This window comes from Ochotona princeps, chromosome 10 (genome assembly GCF_030435755.1).
Source record: "Ochotona princeps isolate mOchPri1 chromosome 10, mOchPri1.hap1, whole genome shotgun sequence".
Taxonomy (NCBI): Eukaryota; Metazoa; Chordata; class Mammalia; order Lagomorpha; family Ochotonidae; genus Ochotona; species Ochotona princeps.
This window is the reverse complement of record NC_080841.1, coordinates 77960847-77966706: the sequence shown is the minus strand read 5'-3', so window position 1 is coordinate 77966706 and position 5860 is coordinate 77960847. Positions and strand designations below refer to the sequence as shown.

At 49.9% G+C, this 5860-nt stretch overlaps 1 pseudogene; it reads right to left on the bottom strand.

Moving 5' to 3' along the window:
- Positions 1-3083: 3083 nt before the first annotated feature.
- LOC131481292 (protein SOX-15-like) lies at positions 3084-3833 on the bottom strand (annotated as a pseudogene).
- Positions 3834-5860: the final 2027 nt, after the last annotated feature.

Here is a 5860-nt window from a genome sequence, read left to right as displayed (position 1 = left end):
GCATGAACACTGGCTAAAACTTTAATTTCCCCTGTATAGTCTGCATCAATCACTCCTGGGGTAATGTGAACTCCTTTCAAGGCCGTGCTGCTACATCCCAGCAGAAACCCTACAGTGTCAGGGGGTAGTGGCCCATAAATTCCTGTAGGGATAGCCTGTACCCCCATTTGGGGTGTCAATACGATGTAGGAGGTGGTATGGAGGTCCCATCCTCCACTGCCTGGGCTCCCTTGGACAAGGTCATGAATGGCCTTTGTCCCTGAGGAATAAACTGAATCACTGCCCCGTACATTGGTGCTTGCGGGGCCCGGGGCTGGCCCCTGCTCCCGTTTCCCGGCACAGATGGCTGCCTGGAGATGTCTGTCTTGGACCTGCATTCATTTGCCCAATGTTTCCCATGTTGGCATCGAGGGCAAACTCCTGGGGACTGCCTGTCCATATTAGCAGCCTGTGCACAACCTTGGAGTGGGCAGTTCCGGCGGATATGCCCTAGCTGGCCACATTTAAAACATCCTTGTTTTGGGCGATCTCCCGAGCCCACGGTTGTGCCACCACGCAATGCCTCTGCAATGGCTGCACCCATTATCTGTCCTTTCCCGATGTCCTTACAAAGTTTAAGATACGTGTTAAGGGGCTCATGCTTCCAAGGTCTAATTGCTTCCTGGCACCATTTGTTGGCATTTTCATATGCTAGTTGCTTTACAAAAGGCATGGCTTGATCTGCATCACCAAATACCCTATTTGCAGTTACCAGTAGGCGATCTACAAATGCCTGGTAAGGCTCGTCCGGGCCTTGGACAATTTTAGAGAGATGTAAATGGAGCGAGCCCTTTGGTGATAAAGACTTCCAGGCCCTCACTGCAGCAGCAGCGGTCTGTGCATAAACTCCTGGGTCATAATTAATCTGATCCTGTACATTAGCAAAATTCCCCTCTCCTGTCAACATATCATGATTTCTCTCAGGAAAGCCTGCCTGGGTATTTTGCCGTGCTGTGTCAAGGCAAAGCTCAAAGAACTCAGATTTCCACATTAGAAAATCGCCCCCATCCAGAGTAGCTTTACAGAGCTGTTTCCAATCGGCCGGAGTCAAATTGTTAGGTGCTAAGGCTTCAATCATGGAAACAGTAAAGGGGGCCGATGGACCATACGTGGCAACAGCGTCCCTCAGACTCTTTATGTCCTTAAAGGACAGTGCCAGGTGCTGTCTAATTCTCTGCCCCTGCTGATCCTCTATCTCAACTACTGGGAAGGTAAAGCGCCTAGCAAGGGTAGCTGCCTCAGAGTCTCCCTGCTCCTGTGCTTGCTTTACCGCATGTTCCACAGCTGAAAGAGAAGTTGAAAGTGGGGGTCCAGCACAAGCCCCAACAGTGCATCCACTCTGTTCCTGCCTCAACTGGAGGGAGAGGCGCTGAAGTTATTCCGTAAACCTTTTACAACTGTGCTCAGACATGATGGCGCCAATGGCTCAGGAGGCGCAGAGGGCTCTGTGCCTGTCCAAGAGGGACTTTTGTTTGGCACACGCTCTACAGGTGGAGGATCCTTGGCAAACTCACTTCCACCCTTTTCCTCCTCAGCCTCCTCAGAAGAGGACCACAAATCTCCTTCGCGCACTTTCTCCAGACGTTGTCTTGTCTGGGGCTCTTTCTCCTTATTTACCTTGGTTTGTAGCTCTCTCCTACTTTTAACAGACAATTTCTTACGGCGGGCTTCCATCACTGCTTGACAGGATGACCAAGCAATATTTAGCAAGCACCACAGAAAAAGGATGACTACAGTGAAAGCAAACCATGGGACTACATCGCAGACAGTTTCAAAAAAACTCTGCGAGGCCTTAAGCTTAGTGTTGGTGCCTAGTGACTGGAGCAGATCTCGGATTCCCTTAATTACCTGCATTTTAGAGAGTTCTTGCCCCATGATAAATTTTACTTATGCTCCTGCAAAAATTTTAAAACCTGCCTCTAGATTTCCGGGGTTCCTCAGATTGTCCCTAGTGCCCCAAGATGGGGAGAAGGTCTGGGAATGAAATTAATTATGCCCCTCTAGGGTTAAATCCTAAACTTGCCTCCGGATTTCTGGGGTCCCTCAGATTGTCCCTCGTGCCCCTGAATGGGGAGAAGGTCTGGAGATGAGATTAATTTGACCCTCCAGAGTTCCAGGGGTCCCTCAGATTGTCCCCCGTGCCCTAGCACAGGGAGAGGGTCTGGGGATTAAATCAGTTATGCCTCTGCAAAATTTCCAAATTCCAAATTCCAAATTCTCAATTCAAAATTCCTTAATTCCTAATTCCTTAATTCCTTACCTTCGTAGGTCTAGGGGTCCCTCGGACGTCCTTTGCGCTGTGCCCCACGTTATGGCGCCATTTGTCGCAGCTAGCTGAGCCGGCATAGTAGGCACGGCGAATGTCGGAGAGAAAAGCACCGACACACGGAGACCATGATGGTGTTAGAAGTGCTCAGAGCCGTCTGCTGTAAGCCTCTTTATTACCATATTATATCCTCTTTCCCCCAAGCCCATTTACAGGACAATAGGACACCAATGAGTCTGCAAAGGCTAGGTGCTACTGCCATAGGCCTGATTCCTGAGTGCTCAGCTAAAGCAATGTAAATCAGCTCCTCAGCCCACAACAGGGGAAAGTACATAAAGAGAGGGCAAGGAGCAGTGAAGGGAGACTTCACAGAGACGTCTACCATCACTGATCTCCTCTGGGTGCTTCATCCCCGGACCCTCTCCCTGTCCACGGTATTGGCTCTGCTGGCTGGAGCGATTGAGCACCAAAATATGCAATTCTCTATGGAAATAAATACACAAAATGTTTTTTGACAAATTATCAGGGAGCTTTGCCAGCCAACTATTCTCATGACAGTCTAAACTCTAGCAGTCATCTCGAAATGAATGGCTTTGTTCCACACATATAATTTCCTACTGTCAGATACACTATTCCTAATGGAGCAGGAAAACTGACAACAGTTCAGTTGTTTTTATGACCATAGAGTCCTAGTATTAGCCTGTTAAAAGATTTGTACCATGGAAGAAACCCCAAATGTTTGGACTCTATTTTTTTTTTTTTTTGGCTAATTCAAGACTGCTTTATAGAAACAGGTGTGGGGGGCGGGGGCGGTCCTACTGTTAGATCCACATCCATGTGGGTCAGAGGTGGGTGAGGGGCAGGGGAGCGCCGGGCAGCGGGGAGCTGTAGTGAGCGGGGGAGGCAGGGGATGGGTAGGGGTTGTAGGAAGGCAGCAGCTAGGCTCTGAGCTGCTCTGGGTTGCTCTGAGGGACGGAGCAGGGCAGGAGCGCCTCGGCTTTGTAGTGGGAGGAACTGTAGTGGCCCGGCTGAGTAGTTGGGGGATTGGTACCAAAAGCCCCTGCTCACTGGGGTGGTCACGAAACCTGGTTCCCAGGGCTGGCCGCCATTTCCTTGGCTGGAGTTCCTTAGCCCAGCGCCGGTGTTCTTGGTCTTGCACCGAGGTCGGTACTTGTAGTCGGGGTAGTCACGCAGGTGCAGGGCACGGAGCTGCTTGGCCTCCTCCACAAAGGGCCACTTCTCATCCTCACCCAGCAGCTTCCACTGCGTGCCCAGGCGCTTGGAGATCTCCGTTGTGCATCTTGGGGTTCTGCTGCGCCATCTGGCGGCGTTGAGCGGAGCTCCACACCATGAAGGTGTTCATGGGCCGCTTCACCTTTTCCTGGGGCAGCCCAGCACAGACTGGGGCTCCTGGGCTGCCAGCGCCCTCCGGCTCCTGGAATACCAAAATTGGGGAATTTGTGTCTTTTGGGGGAGCAGGAGGCTCCAGGCTCCAGGCCTGGGTGTGAGAGGATCCAGGTAGTGCCATGGGGAGGCAGAAAGGCCACCTAAAGGCGGTCCCCTCCTGGTGAGCTGTGGACCCTTGCATGTGTCCTCCCCAAACTGAGTCACAGACAAGGAAAGCTGGGTCCTTGGAACGTGCAGGCCACCTGCAAGTGCGGAGTTCTTGAAATGGAGTCCTTGCTCCCAGCCAATCTGGCACACCTTGTAGAGTCAGAAGCAGGACCTGCTGACCGGTGTCCCTGGAGAGGTGTTCTTAACTGTTTTTTCAAAGTCCCCCCACCGGCCCCCGTTCCTGCTGCTGTGACCCGACTGACAAACCTTCTGGGAAGGTGAGAAGCGCTGCTCCGTCGCGGCCGCTGCCAAGGCGCCCTGGTGCCGCAGGCCTCTCGCACCTGGGCTGGATCTGAGGCTGGCTGCCGTATGGGTGAACAGCTTTAAACACTGACTCCTTCCGAGCCCCTCCCAGAGCATGGCCTCCAACACCCCTTTCTCCCCGAGGCCAAGCTGGTGTCCTGTTCTTCCCAGCCCCTAACACTTCCCACAGGCCACCACACCCCCTCCCCACACAAGTTCGAGCTATCTGAGCAGTCAGGCCTAGCAGATGGACTCTATTTTCAATAAAAGTGACTTCCACATGAATGCTACTAAATTCAGGAAATACACCATGTCTGAAATTCTATTTCAGATTCAACACTGTACATCGATTAGTTTCCTGTTGCTTGCCAAACATAAATTTGAAATTCATGGAAGAACTAGTGCTAGTCCTATAATGTTGAACTGTCAGTGTAACCATTTAAAAATGCAAACGATAAAACTCACAAGCCTACTAACAAATTGTGTGCAGTTACTACAGTCAAAATCCTAACCAGTTAAATAAATGAATTTCCTTAAGATAATGTAACAATAGTTCTCATTTTAATGATTTTGTTATCCCTCTAACAGAATATTTAGCTCATGTAGGAAAAACATGGTTTTATTGGATATTACAAAACTATTTATATGAAGAATAATGCTGGCCCCGGTGGGGTGGCCTAGCTGCTAAAGTACTTGCCTTGAATGTGCCGGGATTGCATATGGGCACCGGTTCTAACCCCGGCAGTTTTACTACCCTTTCTGCTCACTGCTTCTGACCTGGGAAAGCAGTTGAGGATGGTCCCAAGCCTTGGGACCCTGCACCTGTGCGGGAGACCTGGAGGAATCCTGACTTCAGATCCACACAGCACTGGATGTTGCAGTCACTGTTGGAGTGAATCCATGGACGGAAGATCTTCCTCTCTGTCTCTCCTCTCTCTGTATATCTGACTTTGCAATAAAAATGAAATAAATCTTAAAAATATTAATGCTAAAGATTTCAGTTGAGTGTACCCATGCATCAACTATGTTAGATTCGCCGCTCACCAAATGTTAGATTCACTGACCACTAGGGAAAGAATAACTCAGCCAAATATATGAAAATAATTTAGTTGGCCTTTATTTCACGGGCTTCCCTTCCCCATGCAGCAGAAAGGACAGACAGGAAGGTGTGGGCTACAGAGAAAGAAGAGCATGGAAGAGATGGGGAAGGGGCCCTTTTAAACTCTCCTTTTATTGGAAACTGAAACGGGGGTCACCTCGGCCCTTATTGGTGGAGGAATATGGGTCTGTACCCGTCATTGGTGCAACGGTGGTCTCAGTGCCTGAGGGGCCTGCCAGAATTCCACTATTCATTCCACGCTTTTTGGAGGCAAATTCCACACATCTCCGGCCACCTTGGTAGCCATCATTCCAGCCTCTTGGTGTTAGGAAAGAGGGCAAAGAAATTGATCTGGCTGCTTCCTGCTGAAGGGGGTTGTTGTCTCTGTGTGAGGTCTGGAAGAAGCTCCACAGGAATCAGAGTGTAGGGGTGGAGCAGCATCTAGTTGAAGGTAGTCCATGGGGCATTATGAATTTTCTTCTGAAAGAACCTTGGAAAACAAGGGGCAATAGTTCATAAGAGACATATAATTACTAGTAGAACGAGTACTGGAATAAATCATGATATGAGTGTGGATCCCTCAATATCGAGACTGAAGT